This window comes from Gopherus evgoodei, chromosome 2 (genome assembly GCF_007399415.2).
Source record: "Gopherus evgoodei ecotype Sinaloan lineage chromosome 2, rGopEvg1_v1.p, whole genome shotgun sequence".
In the NCBI taxonomy this organism is placed as follows: domain Eukaryota; kingdom Metazoa; phylum Chordata; order Testudines; family Testudinidae; genus Gopherus; species Gopherus evgoodei.
Window position 1 is genome coordinate 80,060,963 of NC_044323.1, and position 16,437 is coordinate 80,077,399.

Consider the following 16,437-nt stretch of genomic DNA (forward strand, 5'->3'; position numbering starts at 1 on the left):
CTGATTGGATAAATTATGTAAACTAACCAACAAAGAAACAAGTGAAAAATTACTACATAATACATAATTGAAATTTGCTTTTGGTAACAATTTGAGTATTCAGACTTAAAGTACACCTCTGTTAAGAGCAGCAAAGGATCCTGTGGCACCTTATAGACTAACAGACGTTTTGGAGCATGAGCTTTCATTGGTGAATACCCACTTCCTTAGATGCATGTAGTGGAAATTTCCAGGGGCAGGTATATATATGCTAGCAAGCAAGCTAGAGATAACGAGGTCAGTTCAATCAGGGAGGATGAGGCCCTGTTCTAGCAGTTTAAGGTGTGAAAACCAAGAGAGGAGAAACTGGTTCTGTAGTTGGCAAGCCATTCACAGTCTTTGTTCAATCCTGAGCTGATGGTGTCAAATTTGCAGATGAACTGAAGCTCAGCAGTTTCTCTTTGAAGTCTGAAGTCCTGAAGTTTTTTTGCTGCAGGATGGCCACCTTAAGGTCTGCTATAGTGTGTCCAGGGAGGTTGAAGTGCTCTCCTACAGGTTTTTGTATATTGCCATTCCTAATGTCTGATTTGTGTCCATTTATCCTTTTCCGTAGAGACTGTCCAGTTTGGCCGATGTACATAGCAGAGGGGCATTGCTGGCATATGATGGCGTATATTACATTGGTGGATGTGCAGGTGAATGAACCACTGATTGTGTGGCTGATCTGGTTAGATCCTGTGATGGTGTCACTGGTGTAGATATGTGGGCAGAGTTGGCATCGAGGTTTGTTGCATGGATTGGTTCCTGAGCTAGAGTTATTATGGTGCGGTGTGCAGTTACTGGTGAGAATATGTTTCAGGTTGGCAGGTTGTCTGTGGGCAAGGACTGGCCTGCCACCCAAGGCCTGTGAAAGTGTGGGATCATTGTCCAGGATGGGTTGTAGATCCTTGATGATGCGTTGGAGGGGTTTTAGCTGGGGGCTGTATGTGATGGCCAGTGGAGTCCTATTGGTTTTTTTCTTTGGTTTGTCTTGCAGTAGGAGGCTTCTGGGTACACGTCTGGCTCTGTTGATCTGTTTCCTTATTTCCTCGTTCGGGTATTATAGTTTTGAGAATGCTTGGTGGAGATTTTGTAGGTGTTGGTCTCTGTCTGAGGGGTTAGAGCAGATGCGGTTGTACCTCAGTGCTTGGCTGTAGACAATGGATCGTGTGATGTGTCCGGGATGGAAGCTGGAGGCATGAAGGTAGGCATAGCGGTCGGTAGGTTTTCGATATAGGGTGGTGTTAATGTGAGCATCACTTATTTGCACCGTGGTGTCAAGAAAGTGGACCTCCTGTGTAGATTGGTCCAGGCTGAGGTTGATGGTGGGGTGGAAGCTGTTGAAATCATGGTGGAATTTTTCCAGAGTCTCCTTCCCATGGTTCCAGATGATGAAGATGTCATCAATGTAGCGTAGGTAGAGAAGGGGCGTGAGTGGACGAGAGCTGAGGAAGCGTTGTTCCAGGTCGGCCATAAAGATATTGGCATATTGTGGGGCCATGCGGGTGCCCATAGCAGTGCCACTGATCTGGAGATATATATTGTCATCACATTTGAAATAGTTGTGTGTAAGTATAAAGGCACAGAGCTCAGCAGCCAGTTGTGCTGTGGCATCATGAGGGATAGTGTTCCTGACAGCTTGTATTCCATCTGTGTGTGGGATGTTTGTGTAGAGAGCCTCTACATCCATGGTGGCTAGGATGGTGTTTTCTGGGAGGTGACCAATGCATTGTAGTTTCCTCAGGAAATCAGTGGTGTCACGGAGATAGCTGGGAGTGCTGGTGGCATAGGGTCTGAGTAGAGAGTCCATATATCCAGACAGTCCTTCAGTGAGAGTGCCAATGCCCGAGATGATGGGGCGTCCAGGATTTCCGGGTTTGTGGATCTTGGGTAGTAGATAGAATAACCCTGGTCGGGGCTCTAGGGGTATGTTGATTTCTTCTGGTGCTAGTGTAGGGAGTGTCCTGAGTAGATGCTGTAGTTTCTTAGTGTATTCCTCAGTGGGATCTGAGGGAAGTGGCCTGTAGAATTTGGTATTGGAGAGTTGTCTGGCGGCCTCCTTTTGTTAAGAGGTCCAGCATAAAGCAAATTCACAAGAACCACACACAGATTCTGGGCAAACTTCAGTCCTAGTGCAATGGTTGCAATTCTATTTAATTTCACCTCCAACTTTGTCAAAATCATCTTTAACATTGTCCCCTAGTGCTGCATATGCATTTTGTGTTGATGCTTTGAATAATAATGTATTTATGAGTAAGCATCCATTGAATAGAAACCCATAACATGTTTATCTCGAGTAAAGTGTAGAAATATCATTAGGACCAAATTATGTGTCCCTCTGCATGAGTATGCTACATGGGGAAAAGGTGCAGAGGGCCCTTCCCCTCATCACCATAATCTTATGGGGGATGAGTCATGTCCACCACACAGGAGAATGTATAGCATTAGGAAACCATTAACACTCCTGGCAACCGTAGAGAGCCAGAGGAGTGTTTCTAGGCAAGGGCCATGTCTTTTCACCTGAACATTAGGACAACTATGCTGAGGGGCAGAGTAGGGTGACCAGACAGCAAATGTGAAAAATCGGGAAGGGGGTGAGGGGTAATAGGAGCCTATATAAGAAAAACACCCAAAAATGGGGACTGTCCCTATAAAATCAGGACATCTGGTCACCCTAGGACAGAGAGTTCACTTTATATGCATGTAGGAAGAGAACCCCTTCATCACACTCTCCTTGATGCTCAGGGAGCATTATGCCTTTCAAAATGGGCTGAGTCACCATTGCTACAAGCTTTTAATCACCCACCCCCTTTCTTCTAAATAATCTTCATTCTCTCATTCTGATGAGGACAGCAGGGGCATGTGTCAGCCTCTTCTGTGTCGAGTTACACCAGTGCCCGTATTCCGATACTGTCAATTGAGCTAGTAGCTGAAACGGTCCCCTACTCCTCTGCTTCATGGTCATCATGTTTTGTGAGAACAACTCGCTTGCTAAAAGCTGTAATTCATTTACCTTCAGATGCATGCGCTAAGATCTTCAGGAGACTAAGTGAAGTGACATCAACCTTGCAGATATTTCAGCATTAACTTCCATCAGTGTGACCAGAGCGCGCATTGTACCTGTCAAGAGAAAATACAGTTACTTCTGCTTTAATCAAATCATGTATCTTAAATGAAATATTGACTTTACAAAGCCATAGTAATTTACCAAGATTTATGACTGTTTAGTTGATTGACCTTAGTTCAGTGGCATTACTTTAAACTTTATGGATATACTTTTGATGCTAATTTTTTGGGGGCGTTATAAGTTTAACTTTCAGCAAAGACATGATATTGCCCATTGAGTGCTGCTGCCTCTTTAAGAAACAACAAGATCCTTGAGGTCAATGGTCAGGTATGGAAAGCAAAATCAGAAGGAAAGATGCATGCAAATAGAAGCGTCAATACAGTCTGCTTCCACTTCCATCTATTCCAGGAACAGTTAAACATTTTGTACAAAGATCCAGAAATCCTAAGAAACAAGGAAAATTGTTGTTTACTAAGTGAAGGGGTGAGACACAAAAAAACCAACATAAGAGCAGAGAAAAAGAAAGAGGGATGGGGCAAAATGGACTGCTGGCCTGCAACTGAAAAAAAAAAAATTCCCAGCCAGCACATCTGCTGTAAAAGCAGTGCAGACAGTGAGCTAGAGTGACAAGATAAAGGGGCAACAAGCCATTCCCCTCTTTTTGAGGAGGCTGCAAGTCTCGGTTGTCATGGGTGAAAGAGAAATCACTTGTTGCTTTGTATGTCATCCTTTCACATAGAAAATGTACCTTGCTTTTGGATATAATTGTAAAAACTCTGATCACAGTAAAGTCCCTGCTTCAGAAAACTCCCTGGGTCAGTGCAAAATCTGAGTCTAACAACAAAATATGAAGGTCTTCCATTAATTGGAAAATAGGCTAGTTGACTTACAGAGCTAGAACTTGAGAAGTCTCCAAGTGCACAACTGTGAGTATAATTTGTGGAAGCAACTAGCATGATTGCACGCAGTTGGCAAATCAAACATATATCTGGTCATTTTCACATGCAATTACCACCATTTCAGCAACCTAACCTAGAAAATTACAACATGCCAATTTGCATATATGAGAGGAATTCACCCCTGTACAGAGAATCCATACAAGGCTTCAGCACCTCTTCCGACCTGAGTGTTAGTGATGTATAGCCTTTATACTGGGACAGGCTGAGCAAGAAGATGAGGGATGGACACTGGGAGTTGGGAGGGAAGAGTGGGATCAGAAGAGGAACTTTGGGTTGTGAGAGACTGGGATGAGGAACCCTAGGAGGGAATCTGGGATTGGGAACCAAGGTGGCTGAGCAAGAAGCCAGAGGAAGGGACTGGAACTAAGAGTCTTTGGGGGAAAGCTGAGACTCAGATGGGGAACCCAAAAGTGGGGACTGGCTAGGTGAAGAGATCTGTATGAAGAGCTGGGGGAAGGAAGAGTTACAGACAAGGTTAAGAGTAGGAAGGGACAGGTTAGGCTAGAGGAAACAGGAGTTGGAGGAGTCAGGTGTGGGGGAACAGGGGCAGAAAAGTGACCATTAGAGAAAACTCCCTTCCAGAACTGGGAATGGAATCCAAGATTCCTGAGTCTCACCTTTCGAAAGCGAATATCTGTGACGCTAACAGGCAAAGTGTATCAACTTCCTCTAGTGGCTGGGTGGCGCAAAGGATGACAATATACTATTGCTCAAGTGGCAGAGATCTGTATTGTGGACCTAAATGTTCCAGCCCTGCTGATGAACCATATGGGTGTCACTAGATTCCACCTGATGAAATTTCTGAGTTTATGTATAACTCTATATATTTATAATAATCCTCTCCACTTCACTCATGTCTGATTTCCACATATACAGGGTATTGATAGTCCTATTTTGCTTCAAACTGAGAAAAGAATTTTAGCTGGAATTTTCAAAGTAGCTTAAGTGAACCTGAATTTAAATGGGACCTGAGCACCTAATGGTCTTTTATGCCTTTACAAATTCTGCCCCTTGCTGAGTCTATACCCCTTCCCCAGCAGAAAATCAAGAAATCAGGAAAATTGCTTTTTTGCGTGTCAAACAAATTCTTATTAAAAAAACCTACTTGGTTTTTCTAATCTCACTCTTACACATGTAATTTCTGTAGCTCCCATGGAAGTTGACTCGGACTGAGGTTGCTAACCTCTGGAAACAGAGGGAGTTTCTTGACACCCAAAATAGACTCTTCTTTTAAAAGGGGCCTCATACTGCTGCCATTGCCCTCAGTGGGTGCAGAATCAAGTCCTTAAGTAGATAAACTGTGATTATATGTGAGAAAGGGGGCCTTTTTGACATTCCAGCTTCCTTTCCACTGTTTTGAAGAATGAAGCGCATCACAGGAGATACAGCCTTTTAATGTATCTGCCTGTCTCCATTAGCCAAAGTGTAACTGGGTCACCACCACACACCTAGAATAAGGGTTCCCTACACAACTGAAGGAAAAAAAATACCAAAAATAAACGTGTTTAGAACATACAAATTCTTTTCTTCCTTCAGGCAGGTAACACGGGTTCGGGATTCTCCTCTTAGCAGGCAGGCCCATTCTCTCCTCAGCTGGGGCCAAATAGCCACTTCTCTTTCTTCAATACTGGTAGGGAGCTACAAAGAAGCTCCCAGAATGGCATGCTCAAGAAATAACAGCCCTGGGTCTGCTTTGTGGCAAAGAGGAGTGAGAAAATAAACAAAGGATTCCCTCTTGGAAGCATATATAGCCAAAAAACCTTCCTGCTTTGGCATAGCAGCAAAACAAAGATAAAAAATGTCTTTTCTCCTTAGCTTAAGGGCAGCCAATTCCAGGTTGTTCCTGATCAAGAGAGCAGGTTCTCTCTCCCACAAGCCTTTATTTCCAGTATAATCCCAATCCTTTTAATAAACTACAGCTAAAGGCCTTTCCAGGCCTGGCTGTGCATGCGGCCTTTACAGCAGGAGTGGGCAAACTTTTGGCCCGAGGGCCACATCTGGGTGTGGAAATTGCATGCAGGGCCATGAACTGGGGGGAGGGATAGCTCAGGGGGTTGAGCATTGGCCTACTAAACCCAGGGTTGTGAGCTCAATCCTTGAGGGGGCCATTTAGGGTACTGGGGTAAATATCTGTCTCAGAACTGGTCCTGCTTTGAGCAGGGGGTTGAACTAGATGACCTCCTGAGGTCCCTTCCAACCCTGATATTCTATGAATTTAGGGTTGAGGTGCAGGAGGGACTGTAGGGTATGAGAGGGGGTGTGGTGTGCAGAAAGGGGCTCAGGGCAAGGGGTTGAGGTGGAGGAGTGGTGCAGGGCATATGGGGGTTCAGGGGGTTGGAGTGCAGGAGGGGTGTGGGATGCATGAGAAGGCTCAGAGCAGTGGGCTGGGGTGCAGTAGGAGGGGTGTGGAGTGTGGCTGTGGGTTGCAGGAGGGGTAAAGTCTCTGGCCCAGCACCACTTACCTGGAACATCTGCAGGGTAGCAGCAGGACTAAGACAAGCTCCCTGCCTGCCCTGGCCCTGCACCATTCCTAGAAGCAGCCAGCACTGTGGCCCCTGGGGGTTGGGGGACCAGAGGGCTCTGTGCTGTCATTGCCTGCAGGTACCTCCCCTAAAGCTCCCATTGGCTGCAGTTCCCTGTTCCTGCCAATGGGAGCTGCAGGGGGCAGTGCCTGTAGGTGAGGGCAGCACTTGGAGCCTTCTGCCCCTGCAGGGACATTGTGCTAGCCACTTATGGAGGTGGCAATCCTGTGAGCTGGATCCAGCCCACAAGCCATAGTTTGCCCACCCCTGCTTTACAATGTAAGCCAGTGAAGCTGTTCAAATACAAAACCACAGAGTCAGTCAATCATGTCTCCTTTTTCCTGAGAGAAATTTATCTTTTGCGCACCAAAAAACAAGTAAAAAGCAAAACTTACTTTTAATCTCTTCTCTGTCTAACCACAACCCATCAGGCACTTTTCCCTTCTACCAGCAAAACTGCAGAAGCACAGCAGGAAATACTTTGCATACTTCCTGCTCTGTTTTAGAGAATATTAATATCAGCTTTTATGAAAACAGAAACACAGGATCCAGATCTTCAGCTCTTGTTTATAACTGGACATTTAAAATGGAAATGAATGTGAATTTGGTCTTTTCTTTTTAAAAAGCCCTCAAACAAATACAGCTCAGCTTTAGTGCTATTTAGGTATTTATAACTGCACAGAAACAATGGTACAATGGACCATGTAATAATACCTGTATCACAATGACACATGGGACCCTCATCTTTCACATTTTTAAGAACGTAAGACTGAATGACCCAGTCAAAGGTCCATCTAGCCCAGTATCCTGTCTTCTGAGAGTGGCCAGTGCCAGGTGCCTGAGGGAATGAACAGAACAGGTAATCATCAAATGATCCATCTCCTGTCACTCATTCCCAGCTTCTGGCAAACACAGTCTTGGGACACCATTCCTGCTCATCCTGGCTAATAGTCATTGATGGCTCTATCTTCCATGAATTTATCTAGTTCTTTTTTGAACCCAGTTATGGTCTTGGCCTTCACAACATCCTCCCGCAAGGAGTTCCACAGGTTGACTGTGTGTTGTATGAAGAAATACTTACTTTTATTTGTTTTAAACCTGCTGCCTATTAATTTCATTTGGTGACCCCTAGGTCTTGTGTTATGAGAAACAGTAAACAACACTCCTTATCTACTTTCTGAACACCAGCCATGATTTTATAGACCTCTATCATATCTCTCCTTAGCCATCTCTTTTAAGTCTCAGTCTTATTAATCACTCCTTATATGGAAGCCGTTCCATATCCCTAATCATTTTTGTTGCCCTTTTCTGAACCTTTTCCAATTCCAGTATATCTTTTTTGAGATGGGGCAACCACATCTGCACACAACATTCAAGATGTGGATGTACCATGGATTTATATAGAGGCAACAAGATATTTTCTGTCCTATTTTCTATCCCTTTCTTAATTATTCCTAGCATTCTGTTAGCTTTTTTGACTGCCGCTGCACATTGAGTGAATGTTTTCAGAGAACTATCCACAATGATTCCAAGATCTCTTTCTTGAGTGGTAACAGCTAATTTAGATCCCCATCATTGTATATGTATAGTTGGGATTATGTTTTCCAATATGCATTACTTTGTATATATCAACATTAAATTTCATCTGCCATTTTGTTGCCCAGTCACCCAGTTTTGAGAGATCCTTTTGCAGCTCTTTGCAATCTGCCTGGGTCTTAACTATCTTTAGTAATTATGTATCATCTGCAAATTTTGCCATCTCACTGTTTATCCCTTTTTCCAGATCATTTAAGAATATGTTGAATAGGACTGATCTCAGCACAGACCCCTGAGGGATACCACTGTTTACCTCTCTCAATTCTGAAAACTGGCCATTTATACCTACCCTTTGTTTCCTGTCTTTTAACCAGTTACCGATCCATGAGAGCACCTTCCCTCTTATCCTGTGGCAGCTTACTTTGCTTAAGAGCCTTTAGTGAGGGACCTTGTAAAAGGCTTTCTGAAAATCTAAGTACACTATAGCTCAATAGTTCTCAAATATTTTTTACTGATGACCGCTTTCACATAGCAATCCTCTGAGTGTAAACCCCTCTTAAAAATTAAAAACACTTTTTATATGTTCAACACCATTATAAATGCTGGAAGTAAAGCGGGGTTTGGGGTAGAGGTTGACAGCTTGTGACCCCCTCCCTCCATGTAATAACCTTGTGACCCCCTGAGGGATCCCGACCCCCAGTTTGAGAACCCCTGCTATATCCAGTGGATCCCCTTGGTCCACATGCATGTTGACCCCCTCAAAGAATTCTAATAGATTGGTGAGGCATGATTTCCCCTTACTAAAACCATGATGACTCTTCCTCAAATTATGTTCATCTATAAGTCTGACAATATTGTTCTTTATTATAGTTTCAATCAGTTTGCCCAGTACTGAAGTCAGGCTTACAGGCCTGTAATTGCCAGGATCACCTCTGGAGCCCTTTTTAAAAATTGGTGTCACATTAGCTATCCTCCAGTCATCTGGCACAGAAGCTGATTTAAAAGATAGGTTACAGACTACAGTTAGTAATTCTGTAATTTCACATTTGAGTTCCTTCTGAACTCTTGGGTAAATACCATCTGGTCCTGGTGACTTACTGTTGTTTAATTTATCAATTTGTTCCAAAACCTCCTCTAATGATACTACAATTTGGGACAATTCCTCAGATCAGTCACCTAAAAAGAATTGCTCAGGTTTGGGAATCTCCCTCACATCCTCAGCCGTGAAGACTGATGCAAAGAATTCATGTAGTTTTTCTGCAATGGCCTTATCATTCTTGAGTGCTCCTTTAGCATCTCAATTATCCACAGGCTGTTTAGCAGGCTTCCTGTAGAATATCAGGGTTGGAAGGGACCTCAGGAGGTCATCTAGTCCAACCCCCTGCTCAAAGGAGAACCAATCCCCAAATCCCTAAATGGCCCCAGTGGTGAGCTGGAGCCGGTTCCCACCCATTCGCGGGAATCGGTTGTTAAATTTAGAACCGGTTGTTTAAAGGGCTTTTAAATTTAACAAAATCTGTGGCAGCTCCCTGCCCTGCTCCCGGCCCCAGCTCACCTAGCTCCACCTCCTCTCCTGATGCTCCCCCTGGCTTCTCCTCCCCATCCCCTGCTTCCCATGAATCAACTGATTCGCGGGAAGCAAAGCTTCCTGCAGGGGAGCTGGGGCAGGGACAGGGTGCGAGGAGGGCTCCAGGCGCCGCGCAGCCCAGTCTGACTCTGGCCGAGCAGCACAGCTCTGGGCCGGGCCTCAGCCCAGGCCCCGACTCCAACTCCAGGCCGGGCCCCAGCCCTGACCCCGACTCCAGCAGTGTAGCTCCGGCCCGGGCCAGCCCTGGCAGGGGTAAGAGGCCGGGGCCGGGGGGGTTGGATAAGGCGGGGACAGGGAGTGGGCGGGGTGGGGTTGGATCAGGCAGAGGTTCTGGGCGGGGCGGTCAGGGGATGGGGAAGGGAGGGTGGGGTAGGCACTGCGTGGGAGTTCTGGGGGTCTGTCAAGGTATTGGTGGATGGGGTCGGGGCAGTCAAGGGACAGGAAGCAGGGTGAGTTGGGCAGGGGGTTGGGTCCTGGGGGGCAGTTAGGGTGGGGGGTCTCGGGTAGGAGTGGTGAGCGAACAAGGAGTGGGGGGGGTTATGGGTTGTGGTTTCTGAGGGGGGCAGTTGGGGGCAGGACATAGGTGGGAGGTGTACTCACTGGGCGGTTCCCTACTGGGTCTTCAGCAGCGGGTCCTTCACCCGCTAGAGCCATGCCACCGAAGACCTGGTAGGGAACCAGTTCCTAAGATTTTGGCAGCTCATCTCTGAATGGATTGAGCTCACAACCATGGGTTTAGCAGGCCAATGCTCAAACCACTGAGCTATCCCTCCTCCCTGCTGTACTTAAAAAAAATTGCTATTACTTTTTAAGCCTTTGGCTAACTGTTCCTCAAATTCTTTTTTGGCCTTCCTAATTGTATTTTTACATTTCATTTGCCAGTATTTATGCTCCTTTCTATTTTCCTCACTAGGATTTAACTTCCACTTTTTAAAGGATGCCTTTTTGCCTGTCACTGCTTCTTTTACTTTATTGTTTAGCCACGGTTGCTCTTTTTTGGGTCTCTTATTATGTTTTTAAATTTGGAGGATACAGTTAAGTTGAGCCTCTATTATGGTGTCTTTAAAAAGTGTCCACGCCGCTTGCAGAGATTTCACTTTTGGCACTGTACCCTTTAATTTCTGTTTAACTAATCTCCTTATTTTTATGTAGTTCCTCTTTCTGAAATTAAACGCTACAGTGTTAGGCCAGTGTGGTGTTTTTCCTGCCACGGGGATATTAATTTAATTATATTATGGTCACTATTACCAAGCGATCCACATATATTCACCTCTGGGACCAGATCCCATGCTCCACTTAGGACTAAATCAAGAATTTCCTGTCCTCTTGTGGGTTCCAGGACCAGCTGCTCCAAGAAGCAATAATTTAAGGTGTCAAGAAACTTTATCTCTGCATCCTGTCATGAGGTGACATGTACCCAATCAATATGGGGATAATTGAAATCCCTCATTATTATTATTATTATTATTGAGTTTTTTATTTTAATAGCCCCTCTAATCTCCTTGAGCATTTCACAGTTACTATCACCATCCTGGTCAGGTGGTCGGTAATATATACATAGCACTATATTATTATTAGAGCATTGAATTTCTATCCATAGAGATTCTACTTCATTTGATTCTACGCTTTCTTTTATATACAGTGCCACTCCCCCACCAGCACAACCTGCTCTGTCCTTCCGATATATTTTGTAGCCTGGTATTACTGTATCCCACTGAATATCCTCATTCCACCAAGTTTCTGTGATGCCTATTATATCAATAGCATCATTTAATATGAGGCACTCTAGTTCACCCATTTTATTATTTAGACTTCTAGCATTGGTATATAAGCACTTTAAAAACCTGTCTCCTTTTAGCTGTCTGCCATTACACAATGTAATTGAAAGAGACTTTTTTTATTTGATTGTTTCTGATCAGACCCTGTCTGTATTTTATCATTTTCCATCCTCTCATCCTCACTAGGACATAGACTCATAGACTCTAGGACTGGAAGGGACCTCGAGAGGTCATCGAGTCCAGTCCCCTGCCCTCATGGCAGGACCAAATACTGTCTAGACCATCCCTAATAGACATTTATCTAACCTACTCTTAAATATCTCCAGAGATGGAGATTCCACAACTTCCCTAGGCAATCGATTCCAGTGTTTAACTACCCTGACAGTTAGGAACTTTTTCCTAATGTCCAACCTAAATCTCCCTTGCTGCAGTTTAAGCCCATTGCTTCTTGTTCTGTCATTGGAGGCTAAGGTGAACAAGTTTTCTCCCTTCTCCTGATGACACCCTTTTAGATACCTGAAAACTGCTATCATGTCCCCTCTCAGTCTTCTCTTTTCCAGACTAAACAAACCCAATTGTTTCAGCCTTCCTTCATAGGTCATGTTCTCAAGACCTTTAATCATTCTCGTTGCTCTTCTCTGGACCCTCTCCAGTTTCTCCACATCTTTCTTGAAATGCGGTGCCCAGAACTGGACACAATACTCCAGTTGAGGCCTAACCAGCGCAGAGTAAAGCGGAAGAATGACTTCTCGTGTCTTGTTTACAACACACCTGTTAATGCATCCCAGAATCACATTTGCTTTTTTTGCAACAGTATCACACTGTTGACTCATATTAAGCTTGTGGTCCACTATGACCCCTAGATCTCTTTCTGCCATACTGCTTCCTAGACAGTCTACTCCCATTCTGTATGTGTGAAACTGATTGTTCCTTCCTAAGTGGAGCACTTTGCATTTATCTTTATTGAACGTCATCCTGTTTACCTCAGACCATTTCTCCAATTTGTCCAGATCGTTTTGAATTTTGACCCTGTCCTCCAAAGCAGTTGCAATCCCTCCCAGTTTGGTATCATCCGCAAACTTAATAAGCGTACTTTCTATGCCAACATCTAAATCATTGATGAAGATATTGAACAGAGCCGGTCCCAAAACAGACCCCTGTGGAACCCCACTTGTTATACCTTTCCAGCAGGATTGGGAGCCATTAATAACTACTCTCTGAGTACGGTTATCCAGCCAGTTATGCACCCACCTTATAGTAGCCCCATCTAAATTGTACTTTCCTAGTTTATCTATAAGAATATCATGTGAGACCGTATCAAATGCCTTACTAAAGTCTAGGTATATCACATCCACCGCTTCTCCCTTATCCACAAGGCTCGTTATCCTATCAAAGAATGCTATCAGATTAGTTTGACACGATTTCTTCTTTACAAATCCATGCTGGCTATTCCCTATCACCTTACCACCTTCCAAGTGTTTGCAGATGATTTCTTTAATTATCTGCTCCATTATCTTCCCTGGCACAGAAGTTAAACTAACTGGTCTGTAGTTTCCTGGGTTGTTTTTATTTCCCTTTTTATAGATGGGCACTATATTTGCCCCCTTCCAGTCTTCTGGAATCTCCCCCGTCTCCCATGATTTCCCAAAGATAATAGCTAGAGGCTCAGATACCTCCTCTATTAACTCCTTGAGTATTCTAGGATGCATTTCATCAGGTCCTGGTGACTTGCAGGCATCTAACTTTTCTAAGTGATTTTTTACTTGCTCTTTTTTTATTTTATCTTCTAAACCTACCCTCTTCCCGTAAGCATTCACTATATTAGACATTCCTTCAGACTTCTCAGTGAAGACCGAAACAAAGAAGTCATTAAGCATCTCTGCCATTTCCAAGTCTCCCATTACTGTTTCCCCCTCCTCACTGAGCAGTGGGCCTACCCTGTCCTTGGTCTTCCTCTTGCTTCTAATGTATTGATAAAAAGTCTTCTTGTTTCCCTTTATTCCCATAGCTAGTTTGAGCTCATTTTGTGCCTTTGCCTTTCTAATTTTGCCTCTGTATTCCTGTGTTATTTGCCTATATTCGTCCTTTGTAATCTGACCTAGTTTCCATTTTTTATATGACGCCTTTTTATTTTGTAGGTCACGCAAGATCTCATGGTTAAGCCAAGGTGGTCTTTTGCCACATTTTCTACCTTTCCTAACCATTGGAATAGCTTGCTTTTGGGCCCTTAATAGCATCCCTTTGAAAAACTGCCAACTCTCCTCAGTTGTTTTTCCCCTCAGTCTTGATTCCCATGGGACCTTACCTATCAGCTCTCTGAGCTTACCAAAATCCGCCTTCCTGAAATCCATTGTCTCTATTTTGCTGTACCCTTCCTTAGAATTGCAAACTCTATTATTTCATGATCACTTTCACCCAAGCTTCCTTCTACTTTCAAATTCTTAACGAGTTCTTCCCTATTTGTTAAAATCAAGTCTAGAACAGCTTCCGCCCAGTAGCTTTTTCAACTTTCTGAAATAAAAAGTTGTCTGCAGTGCAGTCCAGGAATTTATTGGATAGTCTGGGTGTTATTTTCCCAACATATATCTGGATAGTTGAAGTCCCCCATCACCACCAAATCTTGGGCTTTGGATGATTTTGTTAGTTGTTTGAAAAAAGCCTCATCCACCTCTTCCACCTGATTAGGTGGCCTGTAGTAGACTCCCAGCACGACATCACCCGTGTTTTTTACCCCTTTTAGCCTAACCCAGAGACTCTCAACACTCCCATCTCCTATGTCCATCTCTACCTCAGTCCAAGTGGTCAGTCCATATAAGGCAACACCTCCTCCCTTTTTCCCCTGTCTATCCTTCCTGAGCAAACTATACCCATCCACACCAACATTCCAGTCGTGTGTATTATCCCACCAAGTTTCAGTAATGCCAACAATGTCATAGTTGTATTTATTTATTAGCACTTCCAGTTCTTCCTGCTTATTACCCATACTTCTTGCATTTGTATATAGGCATCTCAGATACTGGTTTGATCTTGCCTCCCAGCTTTGCCCTGACCCTCCTTTCTCTCTGCCATTATAGCCCGTGCTCCCTCCTGTTTCCAACCCATCTCCCAGGTCTTGTTCCCCACTTACCTGTGGGCTTTGCTCACCTGTCCCCGTCGAACCTAGTTTAAAGCCCTCCTTACTAGGTTAGCCAGTCTGTGCGCAAATAAGGCCTTTCCCCTCCTCAAAAGGTGAACACCATCTGTGCCTAGCAGTCCTTCCTCGAATAGCATCCCGTGGTCGAGGAAGCCAAAGCCCTCCTGGCGACACCATCTTCGCAGCCAGGCATTCACCTCCACGATGCATCTGTCTCTGCCCAGGCCCCTACCTTCAACAGGAAGAATCGAAGAGAATACCACCTGAGCTCCAAACTCCTTAACCCATACTCCCAGAGCCCTGTAGTCACTCTTGATCTGCTCAGTGTCACACCTCACAGTATCATTTGTGCCCACATGGATGAGTAGAATGGGGTAGTAGTCAGAAGGCTGGATAATCTTCGACAATGCCTCTGTAACATCTCGGATACGGGCCCCTGGCAGGCAGCATACCTCCCGGGATGAATGGTCAGGGTGACAGATGGGTGTCTCCGTCCCCCTCAGCAGAGAGTCTCCAACCACCACTACCCTATGTTTCTTATTATCAGTGGTGGCAGCAGACCTCCCAGCCTTAGGGGTACAAGGCTTAGCCTCCTTAACTGAGATTGTCTATTAATAGATCCTCCCCTAAGGGATGTCTGAACCATGTCCTCCTCCACACCTGTCAGCTTTCCCCCAGCCCTTAGTTTAAAAACTGCTGTATAACCTTTTTAATGTTAAGTGCCAGCAATCTGATTACATTTTGGTTTAAGTGGAGCCCATCCTTTCTGTATAGGCTCCTCCTTTCACAAAAAGTTTCCCCAGTTCCTAATAAATCTAAACCCAGATTTCATCAAGAAAACTATTTAAATGAAGATTTATAGCAGGAGACATCAATCACCATGTGAAGTAACTATGGTTCTTCGAGTGGTATCCCTATGGATGCTCCATTTCAGGTGCTCCATGGCACCTTTGATCAGAGATTTCCAGTAGCAGTGCCTGTTCTCCCCATGCATGCGCTCCAGACATCCTCATGCCCCATAGGGAGGATATATAGGACTGTGCAGGTGAACCACCTTCAGTTTCTTTTCTACCATGGAGTCCTGTGAGACAAAACTCTGAAGCAGAGGCGAAGGAGGTTGGGTAGTGCAACACCCATAGGGACACATATATTGAAAAAAACAGCTACTGCACAATTCAGTAATCTCTCCTCCTCCTTCAAGCAGTGTCCATCAGGGTGCCCCACTTCAGGTGACTCCCAAGCAGTGTCCCCAAAAGGAGAAGGGGGCTTCTAAGTCTGATCTAATACTGAAGACAGAACTGCATTGCCAACCACAGCTGATCTGGAAGTGTGAAAATTGAGGCCCAGTTTGCAGCTCTGCAACTTTCAACAACTTGGAACATCTTGTCATAACAAAAGAGAACATACCCACAGTGCCGAGTCTTTGAGTGGAAATTGTGAGTCCTTTGGTCCTGTCTGCAAATGAAAACAATCAGTCTGGGAGACTTTCCAAACAGTTTGGCTTTTGTTCTGTCCAGATAGAGGTTAAGTAAGTAAAGTGAACTATACCAGAACTAGAGTAGAATGGCTACAGATAAGCTGAAAGCAGGCGCACAAGGTGCTATGCCTCAGGTTATAGGGCAGTTGAGAAGGAACTGAGGGTGGTTCACTCATGCAGCTCTGTATGTCCTCAGGATGGGGCACAAAGTTGTCTGGAGCACATATGCAGATCGAACAGGCACCACTTTTTGGGTTATTCCCTCACAAGCAGACTGTTTCCATGAGAGCAAACAGACATCAGCACTCAGCACTTACATTTCCAGCTGCCAGGGCCGGCTCTAGCCATTTCGCTGCCCC